This window comes from Mus caroli, chromosome 4 (assembly GCF_900094665.2).
Source record: "Mus caroli chromosome 4, CAROLI_EIJ_v1.1, whole genome shotgun sequence".
NCBI lineage: Eukaryota > Metazoa > Chordata > Mammalia > Rodentia > Muridae > Mus > Mus caroli.
In genome coordinates this window covers 77,250,293-77,262,462 of record NC_034573.1, presented here as the reverse complement: position 1 = coordinate 77,262,462, position 12,170 = coordinate 77,250,293, and the positions used below count along the sequence as shown (strand labels likewise).

At 40.0% G+C, this 12,170-nt stretch overlaps 1 protein-coding gene and 1 long non-coding RNA gene across 6 annotated transcripts in view; one reads left to right on the top strand and one right to left on the bottom strand.

Moving 5' to 3' along the window:
* Positions 1 to 6,381, bottom strand: part of LOC110292833 — a 6,758-nt gene extending 377 nt beyond the window's left edge. The window contains exons 1-2 of the long non-coding RNA XR_002377749.2: positions 6,348 to 6,381; positions 959 to 1,112 (exon numbers count right to left, since the gene is read on the bottom strand). This is a non-coding gene — a long non-coding RNA (uncharacterized LOC110292833). The remainder of the gene's footprint in view (positions 1 to 958; positions 1,113 to 6,347) is intronic.
* The window catches only part of Bnc2 (basonuclin 2), a 402,776-nt gene that overhangs the window by 72,425 nt on the left and 318,181 nt on the right, over positions 1 to 12,170 (top strand). The window lies entirely within an intron of this gene.

The window sequence follows — 12,170 nt, the reverse complement described above, 5'->3', positions numbered from 1 at the left end:
TCTCTACCCACCCATTCCCATTTTTTGGCCCTGGTGTTCCCCTGTACTGGGGCATATAAAGTTTGCGTGTCCAATGGGCCTCTCTTTCCAGAGAAAGCCTGTTTTGAGAAACGTGAACAACCCTTGTCATTCTTAGAGCAGTTAGTTTTCATTGCTAGTGTTCCTTTGGCCTGCCATGTTTGCTTGAGTGTCTGAGTTTGGTGACAGTTCTGTTATTATATTAAAGATGTTTCCTGCCATATATTTTCCATTTCAGTTAAGAAAACTCACTTTATTTCCTAAGATGAATTATAACTAGGATTGTTTGGTATTGAGAATCTCTTCTCACTTAATACCCCTAATGAGATACAAATGTTCTAAATGTCCTTATGAGCAGATTATATTTAGAGAGGAATCCATTTATTTTAGTTAAGTAATCCCTTTGCTCCTGTATCATACATCCTTATTAGGCCCTCAACGTTCCTGCTCCTTATGGAATTCTTGTGAGATCAGACCTTTGCAAGCAGTATGATTCACTTTCAGGGTCAGAGGTATTGAGAGTGTCAGTGGAATTTGTTGATGCTCCATAACTTGTTGTAATAACACTCTTCTTAGACACATTTATGATAAATACAAGACTTTTTCTATTCTTACAAGGTGAGTTTTATTAGTTCTCTTCTTGTATTTATGTCAGTTTTCTATAGAATAAGATAATGGACTTTCTTTGAGTTTTTTTTTTTTTAAAACTTAGTTAAACTGGGTTGGCCAGAGGATAAAAAGAAAGAAAAAAGAAAGGAAAGAAAGAAGGATATGAAAATAGGAGAAGTGAGAAGGAGGGGGCTCAGTGTTGAGGAATGAGAGATAATAATGGGGTTAAAATGACTAAGATGCAGTATAAAAAGGGACAGTTTCCTTTATAGAATAGCACCTACCTCAATTTATCTCATTTTTTCCCACTCTGCTCTCCTGCCCCTCTTACCTTGGAATGGTTTTCTAACTCAGTGGTCATTGTTTGTTGTACTTGATGTCTGTCCCAGGAGAGCGAACTGGGTATGATGCTGAGCGCTGCTGAGTGAGATCTGTGCAGCATCCAGGGATCAGTGCTGTGTACCCTTCCTGATGACCGTGTTTATCTTGTACAGAAAGCAGAGAGAAAAACAGCATTTTGAACAACTTGATTTGTGAAGTTGCTTTTTGAGTTCAAATCCTGGCTTTATTGCTCACTGTTGGCCTCTCTGTAGAAGAGGCATGTGACTTCCTTATTCTCTGGTATTCAGACAGTGAGTGGTGATGATAATGCCGCTTGCCTTGTGGGTGGCTGCGAGGATTCTGTGAGCACATTAGAGAGTAATGCCAGTTGCATTCTCCGTGTATATTTGTATTGTAGAGTCTAGTTGAATATCTACAAGCATTGCCTAGTAGTATTCTCTCTTGGTCCATTCAACCGAGGAAAAGATATTATTGACTCTGTAAAAGGCATGTCGTAAAAACATAATAGTAGCACATAATTGTGTTACTGGTATCAGAGTTGGAATTGTAGGACAAATTTCTTCTCATCTATTAATCTAGATGGAGTTGGGTCTTCTGGGACCTCTCTGCTTCTTTGATGTTATTATAAGATGTAGGAAGATCCTCAAGTTCTATTTTTTAAATCTGTGGTGATTCAGTTCATTCATTTTAAAAGTACTTGTTGAGTATAAGTGTTTCGTTTTTTACATGACTCTGGCCTTTACTTGCCATGGTTAATTAACACCAGTTCCCTATCAGTCTAGTCTAAAGTTCAGAAATCATGTTAATGAGTTATAATTCACCGGGTTAGTGCATTAGTTCTTTCTCTTACTTGGTTTATGAACAGACAGACATGAAGTTATGTTGTCCCCTTGTCTTTGATAAACTCATGTGACAGTTCAAAAGAAGTGATAATGGAAAAGAAATCTGTCGAGAAAGCTCAAAGTAAAGCAAAGAAATGGAAAGTATTCACACTGAGAATAAGATTTGAACTCATTATGCACTGGATTACTGGAACAGTATCGCTGACCAAGGGAACATCAAGCCTCCCACTGTTATAGAAACTGTGTGCAGTTGGGAAAGCTGAGGGATGGGTATCTAATTGGTTATAAATTGGGAAACTGCTCATGTCAGAAACTGTGGGGATAAGACACGAAAGGATGATGGCAAAGGCTTCTTACTAAGGACACTCTCAGTGATATTATGTAATTGTGGAAACACAAAGGATGGAATAATTGAAGGTGATCCAACCCAAACTTAGAGCAACGACTTCATCAAGGCACAGAAGAAGTACCTAGTGAGCACTATTCAACATAGCGTTCGTGTTTGTAAATTAAACAACACACCTTGAAAGTACCACTATGTGAGGGAGAAAATAACCTCTACTCTCCTGCCCGTTATTGGTACCACTGTTATTTTTCTCACCCCTGTAGTTTAGTCTTCTTAGAATGTGATACATATGTAAATCATATAGTAAATATTTGTAAGTGTGGTGGTTTCATTTGGGATTCATGTCTGTAGTTGCATGCAGCAACCTTTGGGGTTTAAGCCGAACTGTGAGACTTGACTGAAGATAGAGTTGGGAGGACTCTTGTTGTAACCTTGCCAGGGTCTGGTGGAAGAGATGGGGAGTAGAGGTTCAACATGAGTCCTGGGTTCAAGAATCCTGCAGGAGCTGAAACATGTCTCAGCTGAGACCCTTAGGAGCTGCAGTGGGTGAGAAAGAGGGGCTGGCCTGGTGTGGTGAGGAGTGAAGATTATCCTGGGGTGAAGCCCAGCAGGCTATGGGAGGGGAAGAAGGTACTTTCTCCCATTGTTCTCTGCTCTTTGCCAAATTACTTCTCTGGCTACCAATTTGGTTTCATTAAGTGGCTCCTTTTCTTTCCCTTCCACCTTGTCAACACAAGACTGTGCTTCCAGCGCCTACTGTTGTCAAATAGGGTGTCAGGTTTATAGGGACCAGTCTTTGCTGCCTTCTAGGGATGGCATGGCCACTGCACTCATGAATTTACACTGTTGTGCATGTGGGGAAGGGGCTTGTGAGCTCTTGAGGAGCTGTTGGCAGTTACTCTTGCTAGAGGAGGAAGTGTCATTCTCTTCATAATGATAGCCATTGTCAACTTACCCAAGCCTCAGTAAATAACCCCTGACTCATGCTCCTGCAAGCAGCCTTAGTTAAACTGGGTTGGCCAGAGGATAAACAGAAAGAGAAAAGAAAGGAAAGAAAGGAGGATATGAAAATAGGAGAAGTGAGAAGGAGGGGGCTCAGTGTTGAGGGATGAGAGATGATAATGGGGTTAACATGACTAAGATGCAGTATAAAAGGGGACAGTTTCCTTTATAGAATAGCACCTACCTCAGTTTATCTGCTGTTGCCCATTGCTTTCCACAGGGAACAACAGCATAAATGTCACTGAGATGCTAGTGATTTGGGGCCCCTTTGAGCTGCAAGTCAAGAGTTCAGTAATCCCAAACTAGCTATAGGCTTAGGGAGTCTCTTTTTGTAAAGATCTTGGTAAATCTTCTACCAAAAGGGATTCTATGGATTTTTTTTAACCTTTATTTTTAGTACTGGGGAATGAAACCCAGGGCTTGTTATCTACTTTCCAAGTGTCCATCAACTGACACATACTCCCTGTTCTTAGGACTGTATTTTTAAAGGTACCATACACAAACTAGATTGAACACTGTGGCAAAGACATAATGGTAAAGTAACGAAGCGTTGTTAATTCTTGGGTTGTGATCACCTTATCCTTTGTGGAATCTTCATCAGCAGGGTCCTGAAGCTGCATCAAGCTAAGCAGGGAATTCTGGCTTGATTAATACGTGACTGTATGTGGTGTAGGGGGTAGAGTACTCTAAAAAGCAGTATTATGAATAGCTATACTTACCAGGAAAACATTTTCCAAAAGGTAGTTTGCTTATATAAATACTTGTGTTGGAAAGATACTATCATTAATAAAAAATAATAATAGATGGAGTTACAGCTGAGGTGCATTTTATCCTGATAGTTCCATAAGATAAAAAGACTTTTTCTCTTCTGTTATAGGCAGTAAGCTGAGGTAATGGGAATTTAGCCTAAACTCGGATAGCTGGTGATAGTGGAACAGAGACTCAATGAACTCAGGCTGTCTGCTTGAGAGTCTGTATTCTTCTGTGTATATGTGTGGCCTTTAGAGTTCTAGTAGAAGGACTCATGAAGCACATTCCGTGTCCTTCATTTTAAGAGTGGCGTCTTCATAAGACAACCATGGTATCTTGGACTAAATGAGATACTCCTCCCAGAGGCCCTGGCAGCTGAAGGAAGTGTATGTTTGCTTGTTGTTGGTTTCATGCCAGGGAAGAGAGAGAGATAGCTCATCTAGGAAGACTCGCAGAATTGGTGTTTCATTCCATTCTTTCCCTTGGCCTCTGCCCTCTCTTGCCTGTGTAGATGTTAATTTGTTCTCTTCCTGTGCCCTCTGCCATTTGTTCTTCCCAGGGAGGCTGGAATCACCATTATCTTTTCTAGGCTACCCTCTATATTTGTTTGACCATCGTTTCTTCGTGTAGTCTCCTCTCACCAGCAGGTAGGGAGAGGGAGACATTGCTGTACCCCTGAGCAGGGCTGGTGTTTTGGAATGGGGGAGGAGATGGGGATTCTTAGAGGATCAGGATTTACTGAGAGACCTTGCCTGAATTTGTGGCAGTCATCCTTGTACTCGACCTGTAACATGGTCACCATCTCTTGGGCTTGAACATGTGTTCGACCTCTTCTCCCATTTAGAGTAGGGTGTCCTCTCACTGATGGAATTTGTTTGCCCAGAGCATTCTCGGGTCTCTGATTACAAGAGCATCTGTTTGGGAAGGGAAGCTCTGGCTTGACCAGATTGTATTTAATTCCCTGATTGTTAGAACTTATTTTGAGGAGCCAAAATTGGGGGAATAAATTAAGTTATTGAAATATTTGTTGTCTGTCTATGTATAAAGTTATTTAGGTAGATGGACTGACAGCCATCCACTTGTCATCTGTTCCACACCAGGTCTCTGTATGTAAAAAATATAGTACTGTTCTTGCTGCTGCCAGCTACCCATGGGTCCTAGCTTGCTTTCTGTTGTGTTAAACACCATGTACTTGTGGGGGAAGGGGCTTACTTGGCTTACACATTCCAGATCACAGTCCATCATTGAGGGATGTCAGAGCAGGAGCACAAGCAGGAACAGAGATGGGAACCTTGGCAGAAAGATGCTTACTGGCTTGCTTCCAGGTTCATGATCAGTTACTTTCTCATACCTCCCAGGACCACCTACCTGCCTACGGAAGGCACTGACCACTATGGTCTGGGCCTTCCACATAACCCAACCCAGAAGCTGTCACATAGACATGCCCACAAACCAAACGGATAGAAGGAATTCAGTTCCTTCTTCCCGGGTGACTAGTGTGTGTCAAGTTGACAAAAGCTAACCAGCATGCCAGGAGTGAAGGAGAATATTAATGCATTATATTCAGCATTCACCGGTGGCTTACTTTTTCTCCATATTTTCTGTAATTAAGAATGTCCTTCTCAATTTCAACTCAAAATACCTGAAAAAGAGTCCTTGTTTAGTTAAGAGAGAGTAAATTTCCCCAGGTAAGTTCCCATATGTTTCCTGTAAAATCCAGCACACACTTTTCTTTGTATTTCACCCCTGTTGGATGAGATTCTTAGCATAATCAGCCAGGCTAAGCCACTCAGCTCCCATTGCCTTGCATTTTGTTGGGCAATTTTAACTCTTGTTTTGGTGCTGTTCAGAAGAGTCTGCTTCTTGTCACAACCCTGGCATCCTGGGTTCTGTGATCCTTTTTTTTGTTTTCAGGTCCAGTAGGGACATATGCTTGGGGGTGTGGCCTTCAGGGTTCTGGGAAGGGCCTCGCAGTGTGTGCACATGGTCACTGTTTTTGTGAAGTTCGCACATGTGTGTTCATATCCTACCCTGTCCTCCACTCTTCCCGTCCCTTCCGGAGGTTTTCCCTCCTTTTGTTGCCCCTTTCCTCTCTACTTGGTGCTTCATGTATGCTAAGTGTGCACACAACTGCTTGTGTAGCAAGGGACCCCGAGTGCTTTTTCTTAAAGCTTTTTATGGTTTATCCAAGGAGTAACTTAAGGACCTACTAAAGGTATTATCCTCTTTCCCTCTGCCTCCTCCTCCTCTTCCCTCCTGCTCCCTTCTCTTCCCCTTCTTTCCTCCTCCTTCCCCCTTCCTTCTGTCTGTCCTACAGTGCTAGGTTTTAACCCAAGGCCTTTCAAATGCTATACAAGGGAGTGTGCCTCTACTTTGTTCCATCTCTGGCTCAAGAAAATGTTCTTGAATAGCTCCTTCAAGAAATAAACAGTGCAAACCTTAGTGCATCTTAGTTCCTGGCCCACTTACGGCCTATCTCCTTCCATGTGTGATATTAGCTTCTTAGAATAATTCAGGCCTTTGTGAAGTATCGAATAGCTGTTTGTCCTGTCGCGTAGAATGTGAAGGCCTTGACGGAATCCTTTGCTAGTGGGATACTTAAAGGCACTCTTGCACTATGCTGAGAGCTTACGTATGGGCACAAATTGAACTTTATCTATTAGGTGGTTGGGTTCAGCACAGTTTCTTTAAGGTCCTAGGCCTTTCTGTGAACTGAAAACTTGCTCTTTCCTCTAAAAGTTCTCATACTGTAGAAGTGACGTTTCACTACTTATATCTTGTGTAAACACTTCTGCCACTCTCATCTCCCACTCTCACCGTTCAGTGGAACTTGTAAATACATTGTTTCATTCTACACCATCCTTTGTAGATGCTTCCCCTTTAAATCTTTTTTGAAACTTTAGTTGTAATTTCTCTGGCTGATAGCCTGGGGTTGGTTTATGGTGAATTTTTATCACTACTCATAGCCTTGCTAGGCTTGTTACAGTAGCTGCTCGGGTCGTGTGTGCCTTCCGTTTCTCTACAGGACAGTCGTGTTGGGATTGGAGACGTTAAGGAAATCCTACTGAGTTCGCCGGTGTTGCTCGGCTGTGTAGCCGAAGCCTCTTGAGTATTGGGAGCTTTCCTGTCTGTGTTCACGTTTCTCTGACGGTCTTTACATGTTGGGTACCAGGCTTGTTGTTCCCTACTTACGTTTCTTAATCTTGTCCTTTCTTTATTATATTGTCGCTTTAGTATCATCAGTGTATCTATGTGCTGCTCTGAACTAGGTATTAACGCCCTGGAAGTGCTTTAGCAGGGTATAGTAATGCATTTCTTTAATCCCAGGATTGCGAGGTAGAGGAGTGTAGATCTGAGCTCCAGGTCAGCTTGCTCCACATAGTTCCAGGATAACCAAAGCTACATAGTAAGACTCTTGCCTTGAAATAACAAAGCAAAGCAAAACGCAGAGGTACTTTATCTTATATTTTAGCAGTGGTAGATGACCAAATACTTCGTGGGAAACAACAAAGAGCACAAAATTATTAAAAACCTTAGGGTGCCACCAAATACACTGTACCCTGATTCTGAAAGCATCCAGGCCTAGGACTGTTCTTTTGTAATTCCCAAAACTAGAATAGTACAACTACAGCTATTTTGCCTGAGAAGATAAATTACTGCTTATTCATGTGGTGCCTCCCCTTTACTTAAGTAGGGTTTTCAAAATTAATTTACCCCAAAGTCATTAATTTGCTATTTGATTAATTGGGGATGCCAGTAACATCATTTTTGAGAGTTTAAATTATTTTTGAAACATTAAAATATTTTAATGTACCTACTTTAAAAAGCTTTTATTTTGCCAAAGATTTAGCTCAGTAGTTAGAGAAGCATGTGTGGTTTGCCTAGCATAAGTGTTGTCCTGGGTTTAATCTCCAGCACTGTATAGACCTCTTATGGTGACATATACCTGCAAATCCCATCCCATGCTTAGAGGTAAAGGCAGTTACCCTCAGCTACATGGTGAGTTCAAGGCCACCCTGGGCCATATGAGGCCCTGCATCAAAACACAAACACTAGCAACAAAGATTTCAGACATTTAAAAGGATTTTAAAATTTATGTCTGGATAAGTTACCAATGTTCTTTTGGCTAATTGGGTTGTCAACCAAGATTAGTTAAGATTGATCTAATTTAAATCTGGTTTGATGTTTGAGTTTAATATTTTAAGGCAGCATGGAAAGGAGGTGAGTGGGATAGTGGCTTCAATAGAGGTTTAATTTATGAATGAATTTTAAATTCAAGTTTGTTGTATAGATACTGTGATCAAGTGCTAAATAAGTAATGTGGATGATATTGTTTAAAGCTTTTCCCAAATAGATCTTAAATCTTAATCAATATTCAACTGTCTTAAATTTAAAATTGTTTCACTAGACCACCTGAGCTATGGGTAAATTTGTAGACTTTTGAATCTTGCAGAATGCAAAAGTGCAGGCTTAGATATGATACAAGCATAAACCATTATGATTTACATAATTTATCTCCTCAGTATAAATATTGTACTTGTAAAGTTAAAACTGCTGTCCTGGAAATCAGATTTTGGTTGTCTTGAGTATTTGTGGGCCTGGCGGAGGTTTTAGGGTTATGTTTGTGTTTAGATTAAATTTGAATGGTAAGTTAAGATTTATGGTGAAGAGTGTGTAGAATATTTTATTTGCTTTTTCAGAGCTGATGAATGAAAGCAACATCTGAATTTAATGCCTGATCACCAACCAAATTCAAGAAATATGATACAATTCTATTTTAATTGTCTCCCTTAATTTTTAGTAACTTATGATCATTTACGGTTTATGTGTTTATGATATTATCATATTTAGTACCCTGTCATTGGTTATATTTAACTTTCTGTAGTCATACCTTCAGGATTGTTTTTTCTCTTAAGATAGAAATAACGTAAGACCTCTGTTTGCCCAGAGTCCTGCCTGATTGTATTCTGACGCTGCTTATCACAGGGGATCTGCTCACATGGCTTGCTTCTGAGTGAATCCTTTTAAGAATTAGTCTTTTTCCTGAAGTACACCGTTTACCTATTCATCCATTCATATATAAAACCTCTCTCTCTCTCTCTCTCTCTCTCTCTCTCTCTCTCTCTCTCTCTCGCTCTCACACACTCTCTCTCTCATATTGGTCATAGGTTTGCTGTAGCTCTAGGGTAAAGGCAGTCCTTGGATTAGAAATCTATAAAACAAAACAACAGCAAAAAATGATTCTGCTTGGTAAGAACTGCAGCTATGAATACAACAGTGACATTGCGCTCTAAGTAACTTTGAATGTAGCAGAGGAGAGAAATAAAGAAATACTCACCAGTCCACACGCTCTGGAACTTTCCTGCCAGAGTTCCTGCAATAGAGACAGGGTGCAGTCCAAAGACTTTCTGGAGGAAATGTCACCCCTGCCTTTATATTCTATTTTTTTTTTTTTTTTNACTCACTTTGTAGACCAGGCTGGCCTCGAACTCAGAAATCCGCCTGCCTCTGCCTCCCGAGTGCTGGGATTAAAGGCGTGCGCCACCACGCCCGGCTCTATTTTTTTTTACTTAATATAAAGTTTATTCACATGTATAAAAGGTAAATGTAACAAGAAGTTCATTAAAATAAAACACAGTTATATTTTAAGAAGTCTATGTATTAAAAAAATGGGTTGCCGGGTGGTGGTGGCATACGCCTTTAATCCCAGCACGTGGGAGGCAGAGACAGGCGGATTTCTGGGTTCGAGGCCAGCCTGGTCTACAGAGGGAGTTCCAGGACAGCCAGGGCTACACAGAGAAACCCTGTCTCCAAAAACCAAAAACCAAAAACCAAAAAAAAAGGTTGTCTTTTCTAGATAATACAAATACTGATACATTTGTACAGGTTAACTTCAAACTGTCAAGAAAGGTTTGTAAACACAAAACATAGAAGAAATACAATCCATCAGACTGAATGCATCAACATATAGCACACATGTTTCGGGTGACCAGAAACAGTATCTACAAACAGTAATGTTGCTAGTTGTAGGTTCCATAAAAGTGAGAGCTGACAACTGGAGACCACTGTGTTAAAACTTGAGGCAACTAGAACTGCACATACCCAACCAGCACTCCCACTTTAGGTCAGGAAAAGCTGTACTCTGCATCTTACCTGATGAGAAGGTGAGAATGTGTTCTTAGAGAGCCTTTCCTATTTAACAGAAATAAGTGTTTGTTTTAGAAAAATTTGAATTTGATATTTTTAACCATCAGTCTCTAAGATACCTGGTTGATAGAGCAAATTTGAAAATGAATCTCTATTGAATCTGGACAAATAAGCCACGGTTTGAGGCTCCAGAAGAAGCTCATACCACTGGCTGTCATCTTTCACTATTAGTCTTCTCTAAATGTGTGTGGTAGGAAATCTTTCTTTATGTTTCTGTCTATTGGTAATTTCATACAAATGGAATTGTGTATGTTGTTTAGCATTAATCTTCTTTCATTTGCATACCGTTTTTAAGCATCATTCACAACATATCTGTACATAACTGTGAATAATTATGTAACTTGAATATGGGGGTTACAGTAAATTTGACAACAGCAGAGGGCCCTGAATCCACAGCGACAAAATCCCTGATGATTCAAAATCCAACATGTGATGAGTCCAGTGTGTGTTTGTGATCTTGCTAACACTTGCTGTGCCCTGTTACTTCATTGTAGTCTGCGTTCTGAAGGCACAGGACTTGCACCTTCATCTACGGTCTGTCATACCCTGTGGCTTTCCTGCCAGAGAAACCTCAGCTCAGGATTGAAACTATTGTATGCTATTAAATTCAGTGCTTTTAATACACCCTGAAAAGTTTCTGCTTTTACAGACAGGATGAGTTAATTATGCTAACAAATACTTCTAGTATTTTTCTACCATTATTTTTAGCATTTAAATACAAAGGAATATTAATGAGTATTTGGGACTTTATTGTGTTAGAATGTTTGATTTCACAATTGCTGGGTTTTTTGTTGAGTGTCTTGTGCACACTGGCGGCCGGACCAGCTTAGGGCTGTGTAGCGTGTTTGTGAGGATCCTGGGGTATAATACCCTGCTTTACCCACCCTTCCTCAGCAGGAAATAGTTATTGTGAGTAGCTTATCTGAATTTCATGAACAATTGCTATGGCTTGGGGTAGAACAGAATTTCCACCCATTTCTAAGATGGCCCTAAACATACTGATGTCATGTTTTATCATGTCTTAGGTAAAGTGGCATCTTTAGCATTGATCAATATAAATCAAATGCCACCTCTAGCTGAAGGAGTTTAATATTATCTTCGTCCTGCAGTATCCCAGATTTAATTCCCTATGTAAAAATAAGCACAAACAAAGCAGATATGCCCATCTCTGTATGCAAATTCCATCAATAAATGCACGCGCACACATATGTATATGTGCATATATATACATACACCAAAGAATTTTTAAATAATTTTACTATTGATTTTGATATGCATCTTCTGCATCTGTATACTTGGAATTACATAAGAATGTTCTGATAGAAAATGAGCTGTGAGTAGAAAAAACTAGAAGCCTTGGCTGATACCAATACTTCAATATACCCTGTCTTCCTTATCTATTTATCAGTTGATGGACTAAATACATTTTACCTTTTAAAATAATTGGGGGAGGTGTTCAGAAGAAAATGAGGAAGGATTGAAGTTTGAAGAACCCCAATTAAGAACCTTAAAAGCTTGAGAGTTTGTTAGTNTTGAAAGTGTGTGTGTGCCTTAGTGCTGAGAGAATGTAGTAAGTGGGAGAGGTCTCATGGCTAAAGTAGGATCACATGATCAGTAGACCTGTCAGNCTCACCTGAGCACTTAATCTTTCCTCCTCCATTTACCTGGTACCTATTGAATCAAAATTACTTGTTGTCCTTAATTTGTTTGTATTCTTAGAGACAGTGTCTGTTCTTCTGTTCTGTAGCCAACCTATTACCTTAAATTCCTGATTTCTGNGATTACTCTATCAGCAGACAGGGGCTCAAATATATTTTGTTTAGTCATTGGATTTTTATTATTATAATAATACTGTCTCTAAAGGCAGACAAACATATATAATATACACACATATACATACATACACACACACTCCTATGCTCAGGGACTAGAAATCCTTAATATGGCCTCAGTGGCTGTCTCACATTGAGACCTGCTGCCTTGTCCTCTGTTTTTTCTATTGTATGTGAAAGTTTCTGACATAATACAGGCTTAGTAAATTATGACTTGCATTT